The sequence below is a fragment of the Cebus imitator genome, unplaced genomic scaffold, assembly GCF_001604975.1.
Source record: "Cebus imitator isolate Cc_AM_T3 unplaced genomic scaffold, Cebus_imitator-1.0 Scaffold186, whole genome shotgun sequence".
In the NCBI taxonomy this organism is placed as follows: Eukaryota; Metazoa; Chordata; class Mammalia; order Primates; family Cebidae; genus Cebus; species Cebus imitator.
In genome coordinates this window covers 1,718,878-1,731,002 of record NW_016107501.1, presented here as the reverse complement: position 1 = coordinate 1,731,002, position 12,125 = coordinate 1,718,878, and positions in this window count along the sequence as shown.

Here is a 12,125-nt window from a genome sequence, read left to right as displayed (position 1 = left end):
GTCTGCCTTTGCTTGAGGGATACTTGAATGTCCGTCTTCCCCACTTTCCTACCCTTGAGGTGAATGCCCAATCATAGCAGCCTGGGGAAAATGTCTAGATTATTTAATAAAACACATTTACTTATATTTCATTAATTTGGAAGATGAGTTGAGAGAATAGTGAAGTGTGTAGATTTGCATATTAATGAATTCACTACCCGTGATTCCATAGATATTTATGATGGAAAAACATTTTTTTTAAAAAGGAAACATTTCTGATCTTTTGGTGGGCAGAATGTTTTATAATGAACCTCAGAAAAATGTGAACATTAACCATAAGCTTCATCCATAGAAAGATTGTGAGCAAAACAGATTAAAAAGAAAAGAAGAAGAAAGAAAGAGAAAGGGAAGGGGAAGGGGGAGGGGCAGGGAAAGGGGGAGGAGAAGGGGAAGAGGACGAGAAAGAGGAAGAAAGATATACATTGAGAAAGATATGTAATTACTTTTTGATAAAAATAGGTACAGTATAGCGATTGAGATACAAAGGATGTAAAAATTCTTGCCTATCTTGGAAGGAAACCCTGTCTATAGTTTTTAAGAGCTCCCAGTGGGTCTGAGTTGGAGGTCTTTGTTACTTAGGCTGAGAGGAAAAGAGGAGGGAATCCAGTAGGATTCAATTCTTCTATCTTTACTTCAACCAGAGAATCTGCTCTTTTATCTATTTTCTTTCATTGTACTTGCATGTAAAATTTTGTTTGAAGATCGTTTCCATGGCTAAATAGCATTTTTTTAAAAAGCTGCTTTCTTGCACCTTTGCTGTCAAAGTAGGTTGTAAATCTACTGTGAGCAGAGTGAACTTCTCTTGAGAAGTGATTAGTATTTTGCTCTCACATGGGAGGCAAATGAATATGTAAGTAAAAGTAATACATAATGGGCAAATATCATAAACAGATGAGTAACCAAAGAACAAATGTAGTTAATTAATACATGAAAACATCTTTAATCAACAGAGAAATGCAAATTAAAACAAGATACTGTTTTTCCTGTACTAAATTATCTTGAGATTCTGAATAAAGGAGGTTTTAAAATGTCAATGCCATGAAATACAATACATATAGTATCATTTATGCAATGTACTTTTAAATGTTTTAGAAAAAAATTATATCTATATCCACAGAGAGAGAAAAAGAGATAAAGTGAAAGCAAATATAGTAAAATGCTAATATTCAGGAAATTGGGTGAAAGATATTGGGGGAATCCTTTGTGTTATTCTTGTTTCTTTCATGTTACTGTTACGTCAATAAACACATTCTCCAAAAATAAGAAAAAGATAATATGGTATTAGAGACATATATAGTTAAGAACATAATTAAAATCAATAAATAAGCCCTAAGAAAAAGATAAAAAAATAGTGACTATCAGTGAGAATACCATGAAAGGGTCAATCTTACATATTGCTATTAGAAGTAGAAGTTTGTGCAAACCTTTACATTTGATGATGTACATTTAAAGTCTTTGACAATGTTCATTTCATTTTATTTGGTAATTGAATTCTGGAAATCTCCTACGGAAATAACATAAAATGTGGAAATAGCTTCATATACAAATTATATCAAATCTAACATTATTTATAAAGCTAAAATATCTAAGAAACCTCATAATTTTTCAGTAATCAGATTGTTATATCTATTATGGTAGAGCTTTATGATTACATATTATGTAATATAAATATAATGATGCAGATGGTAGCTGCCATATGCTGACATATAGTGCTGTATATCATGAACTATACTAAGTTCTTTTCAAGACTGTCTCATGTAGTTCTTGTAACAGTCTTCAAGTTCACATTCATTAATAGTTTATTTTATTATGAAAAACATTGCATGATGTTAAATGTAATGTTTTAGGTAGTAGTTATTTGCTAATTTTATAATAAAATAAAAACATTTAAAAAGAAAATGCTATAGTAGAAATGATTTTAGTATAAGTCTAGACAGTTTTCATTTTAAATACCATAAAGTTGAAAACAGTTTTGAAAGTATCAGCACGTGTTTATATTTAATCCTAATTGATTTGTGAAGACAAATTTGCTATATTTTTTACAACAACAGCCACGTACATTATAATTGGTCTGAGAATATTTGATGCCTAGATAAACTTAAATAGGTTTTCTCTGGTTGTAACTACATTGTACTCTAATCAATATAAACATATAGTTTGAAAGACTCGTTTCTGATAAAACAAAGTCAATGTAAATTATGGTATAGTATAAGTGTAGTAGAAAAAGGTATAAAAAAGATCATGTGCCCAGAATTTTAAAAAATATACTTTTTTAGATATAAAAGTAAATTACATTTTAAAAGAAATTTTCACTTAAAAAAACAGTTATTATGGATATATTAAATACATTACATAAAAACTGGAATTTTTCAGTGGGATAATGATATTGGCTGTTACAATAATGCAAATGTTTAATGAAATCTCTTCCAATTTGAAATCTAGACTACGTATCAGAATGATCATAACACAGAAATAAAAATATCTTTTCCAAAAAATATTTACATTGAAATTAAGCCCACAAGTATAATACATTTTCTAATTCTTTGTAGGCAAGAATCATGAACACACGCAGAAAACAGCTTTAAATATTTTATAGAGTTACCAGGTATTTTCTATCTTCTGTACAAATTTTAAGTATATTTAGGCTAATCTTATTACACACCGTAAAATTTAAAACAAAAGGTAGAGGATGTAACCAACTGATGCCAATAAATGGAAAGCTTAGCATGGATGTTCTTCAGATTGTACTGTTGAAATTATCCATCCCAATATCTTTATTCTCTGCATGAAAATTTGAGATCCCAAAAGATTAATTTTTTACAGTGCACCCTTTTGACTACAAAGTAGTGTCTCCATGAACAGTCAAATCTTTATCAAAAGTATGTCATTAACATCGTATCTACTACCCAGATTCTCTTTCCTAAGAAAAAACAGTGGGAGATTTGAAGAAAAGGATATGGTATCCATACTTCCTAGTTTTTATGAGACACTTCTGTTTATACCTATTATCTTGGTGTAATTATTTATAGCTATCTCTTTCATACTCAAAACTGTCAATCTTGGCTTATACACCCCAAGGTATTGGGTGTATTGAATTTTTAATTTGGTTAAACTATGCTGATGGGGTAAGGTGGAGTGGAAATGGGAAAAGGTGGTGTGGCTGTTCTCTTTAACTTACATTTTTCCAGTTAAGCCAAGAAATTTTTAACAGACAGGGTTTCATTGGGTCACCCAGGCTGGAGTGCTGTGGCAGGTCCCAGCTCACTGCAGCTTTCAACTCCTGGTCACAAACAATCCTCTTGCTTTAGCTTCCAGAGCTGAGGATTATAGGTGTGAGCTCCAAGAGACTTTTGGGAAGAGAATGATTTAACAGCTTTCTCAGAATTGCATAAAGTTAGAGGCCCAATGATTTATCACATTAATTTTTGTTTCAATTGAACAATTGTGTACTAGACTGCATACTTGACAGGCTTGTGTTAAGGTCTCACTCCGTTGCTCAGGTTGCAGTGCAGTGGCACCATCATGGCTCATGGCAGTCATGTCTATCTGGGCTCAAGCAGTCCTCCTGCCTCAGCCTCTTGAGTAGCTGGGATTACAGGCGAGTACCACTATACCTGGCTAATTAAAAAAAAATTTTTTTTTGTAGCGACAGGGTCTCGTCCTGTTTCCTGTGATTGGGTTAATCTTGTTGTAAGCCAGTATTTGGCTTTCCTGCTCAAGGACACTAATAATTGGACATGTACTTTTCCCGAGACTGTTAATATACTTTAGTCTTTTGCTTCTATCTTTTTCCCATTATAAGCTATAAACTTAGAAGATCTGGTAAGGCATTGAGGAAAAAAGAAGTAAAAAAATGAAGAAATGACTTTTTGCTGGGAAACAATAATTTAAATTACTATGTTTAAGTTATGATGTAGAAGGGGAGACATAAATAGATTGGCACATGCAAATTATATGCAAACACATTTGATCTTCTCAATTTATGGTCCTATAATTTGAATTAAAATGTTATTTAAAGACAATTATGTAGTCCTAATGTTCTGTAACAGCAGATCAAAATCTGGATTCTGTAACAAGCTTCCTTCCATACTTGGGATTTCTTGCACCAAACAAGTTCCATCTTATATAGTTGATATTTTAAATTTTTTTGTTTGATGATGAACTCAATGCAATTTTTGGTGTTAAATTGATGTTTCATGGTGGTCATAGTAATGGGTCATAATTTCTGAGTAGACTTAAATTTTGCTTTCCTTTTGGCAAACAAATGGCTATAGACTCACAATTATGTGAATAGATCGTTGCCATGCTAAGTGCAAAGGGAGTAGTACTTGAAGAAAATCTTTGCCTAATTTATATATGTAATATTTTGTACATATCTAACAAATATAAAAAAAATCAAGCCTGGATGAACATCAAAAAAATTCTTCTGACTTACACATTGTTAAAATACACATAAATTTATCAGCAGCTTCTATCTTCTCTTCTTCTTCTACCTCAAACCCCTTTTATTGAAGGGATTGTATTAAACTGGCTTCTGTTTCCTAAAGAGTTAGTTACATTATAAAGAAATGAAATTGGTTGTTGTTCATTTCTATATTGAGAAAAGGAACTTGAGGCCACAACTGAAGTGAATTAATGCTGTTATTACTGTGGAGCTTGCCTTACGTCTTATTGTTATGTTTGAGTGAGGAAAGTGGGAAGCAATGCCTTTCACAAAATCATAAAAGTAAAATGTGAAAATATGTTAAAAAAAGAACAAAAGGCTGAAGGGCAAACCAAAAAAAAAAAAAATTACAAAGATTCATTCATTTATGCAACTTACTAAAGCTGACAGTTTGTAATGGGTATTGGCATCAGTATGTGCAATTACTTCTTTACTTCCACCGAACTGAAGCTGTTCTCCCCCTAGGAAGGCTTAGAGGAAGGTGTTTCAGGGTGGCGGGTGGAGGTGGGGAAAAAAAGACAAAAGAGCTTATCCTAAATCTATTAGCTATATCTATTATCTATTAGCTATTACTAAGAAGCAGACACTGCCACATAACATAAATTACATTCTAAATGAGATATCCATATTTACATAAGCAGTTCCTTAGGCACTCTAAGCTAAGTTCATGGGAAGAAAGTCTTCCAAATGCCATTCATACCACCAGGGATAATTGCAGGAGTAAAAAGAAGCATCCATGCCATTGCTGGGGAAACAGAGAATGGGGTTTTAATTTTCAGTTTGACTTACATGCTGTTGTCATATTATGGAGACTACAGTTGCAGTTTTATAGCATGGTTTTTCTTGGCTTATTTTAGAATCACAGAAAGAGTAAGCTTGCAAATCTTTTAATAAGGCAATTACATTCAGACAAAGATTAGATCTCAGTGGCACAATAGATTTTTGCTATATTATTCAGTATCTTTTTGATATTCCACTGTCACTAGACAAAGCTGTGAATAGTAATGTGACAAGTCTATTCAGAAGACAACAATGAGGGTTTCCTTAATTGTGTTCACTTGTATGCCACACAAACCCTCTCTTAATTTTTTTTTTGCCTGTTTTGAAAAAGCAGAAAGAAAATACCATTTAGAGTCACAAAAAACACTGTTGAATCTATCTTTGAAATCTGCATTTTGTATTTGTAAGATTAAAATGTTGAGATATTCAATCATTTAATTTTTTATTTGGTAAAAATATCTCGTGATTCAAAATGTCAGTCTTAATATAGAAATGAATTACTTAGTATAAAAAGAACAAAAATCCATAAGAATCTAAAGACTTGTTTCAAAATAAGTGCTTTGGATGATGGGATGTAGAAATGGAAAATCCATGTGTTAGTTTCTAATGGTTGCTAATGAAAAGAAACTTAAAACAAACATAATTGTTTTATTTTCTTAAAGCCTTGACCTTCCCCTTTACAACTTAAAATTCTTTAAAAAATATTACTATAGAAATACAAGATCTATAGTCATGTTCAGAAAATTCAGTTTTACATTAACGTATCAGTTTATTTGTGAGAGGGAAATCATAGATATATGAGCTAGCATTTTAAAAAATTTTATAAATTAATACTTATATTAATTTTTAAAAATCGGATATAATAGTACTTATTTCAATTGTCCCAAGTTGAAATTCACTATCTACAACTTCATTTAACTTATAGTTTATTGTTTGAAACTAATGATTTTATAGAGGTAATTATCCTTAAATGTTAACTCAAACAGGACAAATGGAAACTGACCTAGTAGAGAAAGAATTGGGTTCTAATCTTGATCCTACAAGTAAATTTTACATCTTGGTTTAATTTAATCTTTTGTATCTATTTCCTCAAGGGCAAAACAGGGGAAATGTATGATGTGAGGATAGAGTAGAAAACTAATGAGAAAATTCCTGCAAATATAAAAGCACTACACTAAGGCCCTGTAATACTAGGATAGATATAGAAGATCCAGGAAGGTCCTGTGTTCACAGATTTGGGAGGTTCAATTACTGAATCGTGGAAATAAATAAGAAGCGACTCTAAGATTGTGCACCAATGACTACTCTCAAAGAGGTTTCAAAGAGATAGAAATAAACAAATGGCTCTAAAAAGAAAATTTCTAATGTCTTAGAAAATAATGGTTAAGTTGTATGATGAAATAGAACCTAATTATTCTGAGCAGGATTTACCATTTTAAACACTCAAAATACGCTATTTTGATAGTACTAGTAGAAATGATCAATATAGCTTTCTGCTCACCAAAAAGCTCGGCAAGGCATTCTGATGTTTTTGCATAAAAATTTAAGAGAACGCTTAGAGCAAATGTAATAAGTAAGACATAAATAAACTTTTTCTAATGAGTTGAGATGTTTGCACAAACAATAATTGCAATGATTAGATGTTCTGAGAACTATATATCTTGATATTGTGACAGAAATCTGCACTTCTATGTGCTTACCAATAGTTTATCATTTTAATGAACTTGTCCAATAGAGGCAGATCAAAATACTAGACTTGCATTTGGCACATCCAAAAATATTAAGAAAATAATAACAATACTTTATCATTGTTAATTATGTGAGCAAATTAATATTCTCAATCCTGTAAATCAAAATATTAAGTTTTTTAAAAGTTACTTTTCCCCTGCAGTAATGTAATTCAGGTAATCAAAAACAGTCCCTCACAAGATCTAAGTTTTTCTTGCTTGTGTTCTTAATACAGATTTGTCATGGAGATTAAAATCCCACAAAAATGTTTGATACTATGGAAAATCTTAAATGTAATTTTTCAGCATTACATTCTACCTCTACAGATTCTATTGAATGAATAAATTCTTTATTGACTTTGGCTCAAATGGCAAGGCTGTATGACTCAGGGAATAACCAAGTGTTGGCAGAACAAAAGTGAAAAATCAATAGCAATTGATTATTTAAACTTGGAATTTCAGGGTACTCAGGCAGGATTTATTCTAAGCCAAGCCCCAGTAGGAACACTCTTTGAATTCATCTGATTTGTAAACAGTCTCCAGTACCTCTTCCTATATAGTTAATTTGCAATCAGAATTACTATTTTAAACTAGGGCATCTAATTTGTTGGTGAATGTTATATAGTTCCTGTAATTTATTTATTTTTGTTCATATATGTGTTAGTGTCTGCCTATGTCCCATTATTTTTTTCCTTTGAATTCTGACCCTTCTTTTGATGTTTCATCTTTATATATTTTATTTCAGAAACTGCTAGAAGTCCATCAGGACTCCAGTACCCCTGTGGTGTTGTCATATTGAATTGTGAGGGAGGGGTGTTACCCATCTGATCTCAGCCAAATCAGGATGGGACATCATTCAATTGAAAGCCAAGAGGGACACAATTGGAAAGCACTGCACCATGCTTTTTATATATTGCACCTGCCTCTTGGGGTTCATGTTAAAAGTGGCAACACTTTCAGAAAGAGAAAATCTGGCAGATGTTGGCGGTGATTAAAGGGATGATTAAAAACTGGCACACTTTCTCCATGAAAGTGTGTCTGTGTTTATTCAACTACACTTAGAACTTGGCAGGTCTTGAAGATCTGGCCAGACTGGCAAAAACCTGGCAGGACCACTGTTACTCATAGTTTCTTCTTCTAAGATATTACGATCAACTACTAAGGAATTTAATTTGCCAACACTATATATAATGTCATAAGTATAATTTTTGTATGAACTAAGTAGAATATAAGGAAGTTACTTTCATGATATGGTTATTGAATATTACAAACACTAATACTTAAAATTAGAGGTGTAGAATTCTGTGATATCATTAATTCATAGGTTTGCAAATATTTGAGTGTTTGCATGGGCACAATTTTTGTACATAAAATAATTTAAAATCGAAAGTGCACAAGTAAAATATTTGGCTTCCTATAATCATGATTACACTTTTTTTCTAGGGGAATCTGCCATTAAAATAGCTATTACAGAGATTTTCAACACATTTATCTATGAGACACTTTGTTTAAGGCAAATGAGAAAACAAGCTGTGTGTGTACTGACCTTTCCAAAAACATCTTATAAAATGAAACAGCTTATAAAAGTTTGAAGAATGGTTCATCAATAGTAGTATCAGGTTTTCAATTATTATTGAAAGTCTAAGGACACATCAAGCATAAGCAAACTCCTTTTGTGAACTTGTTAATTACTAAGAGTAAATTAGAAGTTGATGAGTCACTTTCCAAATAGCTAATTGTGGAGGAAGAATATATTATTGCAACATATGATTGCCAGTGAAAAATGTAGACTAATATTGCTATTGCATGTAAAGGGATTTGAACTTAACCTTTCTTCTAATTTTTGGGTTCTTTGTCCAACATCCTTGATAAATAGTCATTTAATCTCTTTGCTGTCAGCATTTTTTTTGTCACCTTTAACCAGGAAACCAATTGGACTTCTCTTAATTGCCTACACATTTCTATGCCTTTGGCCTGCTGTTTCTCCTGTCTGGACTTCTTTCCTTCCCTGCAGTTTACAAAATTTATGTGCCTGGCAATATGAAATGCCTCCTTCTCTATGAAGAGGCTTTCCTACTTCTGCCAAGGTAGCTAAAAACATCTTTTGTTCTCTACTGCTATTATGGCATTTGCTCATACTATATTGCTATTATAACACACACACACATAAACATATTTGTAAATCTCACTTTAAAATGCTTGTAGTCAGAAATGGTAAAATTCATTTGTATATTTTTAGAATCTAGCATATAGCCCCCTCTCAATAAATATTTTTTGACAACAGTTATGAATGAATGAATAATTTTAATTGGATCAGAGAGAACAGTCAAAATTACATAAGCAAGAATTAAAATATCTGAGCTCATAAGATAAAAAATATATACTGATATAGATGGTTTATTGCTGAAACAACCAGAATTATCTCATTTTCATTTTTTAAAAGAGTTATATTAACCAATTTTGATGGCCCCACTTCCGTGAGTGAAATGAGCCTAGAGACAAATATGTTGAAGGAAGAGTTTACACTTTGCCTGAGAAACATCAAAAGTGAACAAGAAACAAATGTTGATGTCTCATAGCATGTTGTTGAAATTCATGTCTTTCGTCATGCTGGTACCCTATCAGCAAATGATAAAATCTTCAAAATGATAAAGCTTGTATTTCTATTATCAAGATGGACAATAATGGCAAGAACCCATTGTTTGCCATAATTGTCCATCTTGATAATAGAAATAAAGCTGTAAGACTTTGCTAAAGTCAGTATATTACTACTTTTTCCGATGTAGCTATAAAGTGGAACTAAGGTTAGTACATTTGCTAAGTTTCTTCCATTGTGAAGTTATTGGAATATGTTTATTTTATAGCTGTTGTTTTATAATAAAACAAACACATAGGAAAACATACAAGGGACTTTTTGCTCCTTAGTTCAGCTAAAATCTGGGTTCTTGTCTCATGACCAGGAAGAATTAGTCACATGGGCACATCAAAAGGTAAAGAGAGAAGAATTTATTAAAGTGAAGTCTTCAGCGAAAAAAGGGCATCCTGCCAACAGGCTCCCACCTCACAGACTGAATACCAAACCACCACACGTGAGCTGAAGAGGCCAGGCTCTTCCTGCTGCATAAGGCACAAATTCCCAGTGGCTCCACCCCATTCTTCCAATGCATAGGAAGGACCTTAGTCTGAGCCACTCCACAATGATTTCCTTCTCTTACTGCACATGTGTTAAGGGATAGAATTTTTTTACCATGGGCATGTTTAGGCAAGCCCCCCTGTGCACAACCACCTGTGTGGCATTTGGCTGTCTCCTGTCTCTATCATTCCCCTCTCTAAATATCTGACTGCCTTTAGAACAAGGATAAGGATAAGGGCGAATACTAATTGTAACTGATTCCTGCTGACAGGGATGCTGTTTTGCGAAAACAGTAGTCAGATCTCCTTCAGAAGCCTATCTAAGGGTCCCCAGCAAAAGGGGCCATCGTCTGAGGCTCTGGTTGCATGACTGTGTGGAGTTTGATGGTCTGAAGGCAAGAATAGACAAGACAGTTTATTAAAAAATATGTGTCAGAATGAAAGAAGGGGAGGTAAGGACAGCTCAAAAATCCTAAAGCCTTTTACCAGTTTGCATGGGGAGAGGGAGCCCAAAAGCCTGACTGGTTAAAAAAAAAACAAAAAACAAAAAGAAAACTTTGCCCTTTTGCCAGCATGTTTGGTTCCTAGGGTTTCCTTCCCCTGAGCCCAATCTTAAGACAACCAGTGTAAGGTTTGGGAAATTATCTTCTCCCAGTTTGGAGGATGCATCTGAGGGGAGTGCCCTGTAGTACAGAGACAAAACTACCTATATGTGAAGAGAAAAAAGAGGAGGAAAAAGGAAAAAATAAGACTTTTTTTTTTCAAAGTCATCCCAGGGGTTCAGGATGCATTTAAAAGGGATACAGACCTAAGATGAATGGCTAGTCATCTAGAAACGGGGGAGGGGAGGGTGAGGCGTCACAGGTTCCCTTTGCTTCCTAGCAAATACCCAGGATACATGAGGCAGAGAAAGTGAGGCATCCCTCTTTTTTTCTTCCATCCTTATATCCCTGAATCCTGGCAGCTGTGACAAAGTGCCACCCATGGGTGTCAAAGTGGCTTTTACCCATGTTAACAGGGCGGCCTAAGGGGTGGGAATACCCTCTCTTACCCATTTATTCCCTATCTCTCCTGCTGTCAGTAGCCTTTGAGTTCCCTAGACCTCATTTATTCCATGGACACTAGCATGAAGTTTATCCATGAAATGGGACGCTTGGCTTACTTGGCAGAATTTAGTGATGCTCACTTGCCCTGTGCCTTTTAACTTCATTATTGTCTGCCTCTGTGTTCCTCAGATCCAGTTTTCTTTCCTAGGACTTCAATTGAAAGCTTGGAATTGAGTTGGGGACCAAAAATGTGTCTTTAGGGGGTTTCATAGACTCCTTATCATAAGCTGAATGCAAAAGTTAAGCTGTGGAATTGAGTCTTCCTCCAACAAGGAAGATAAAAGAATATCCTGTGACATGTCCAGAAAGCTAGTGGCTAGTTATGCTTGGTAACATTTGGGTGCATGGGGCTTGGCTTGGTTAGCTCCTTTGGTCTTACTCTTCCAAAAAGGAAACATTTGGGTACGCTATGTGTTTTCATCACCCAGCAGGATTTGCAGGATAATTGCCCAAAACTAGAATATTGATCCAGATTTTTACATTATCCATCCAATTTTATTCCTTTTTTTTTTTTTTTGAGATGAAGTGTCACTCTGTCACCCAGGCTGGAGTGTTGCGGCACCATCTCAGCTCACTGCAACCTCTGCCTCCCAAGTTTAAGCAGTTCTCATGCCTCAACCTCCCAAGTAGCTGGGGTTACAGACATGCACCTCCACACCTGGCTAATTTACATATTTCTAGTAGAGATGGGGTTTCATCGTCTTGGCCAGGCTGGTCTTGAACTTCTGACCTCAGGTGTACCACCTGCTTCAGCCTCCCAAAGTGTTCAAATTACAGGCATGAGCAACTGTGCCCAGCCCTCTTTTATTTTTTTTCCCATTTATTTATTTTATTGCATTTTAGGTTTTGGGGTACATGTGAAGAACATGCAAAATTGTTGCATAGGAACACACATGG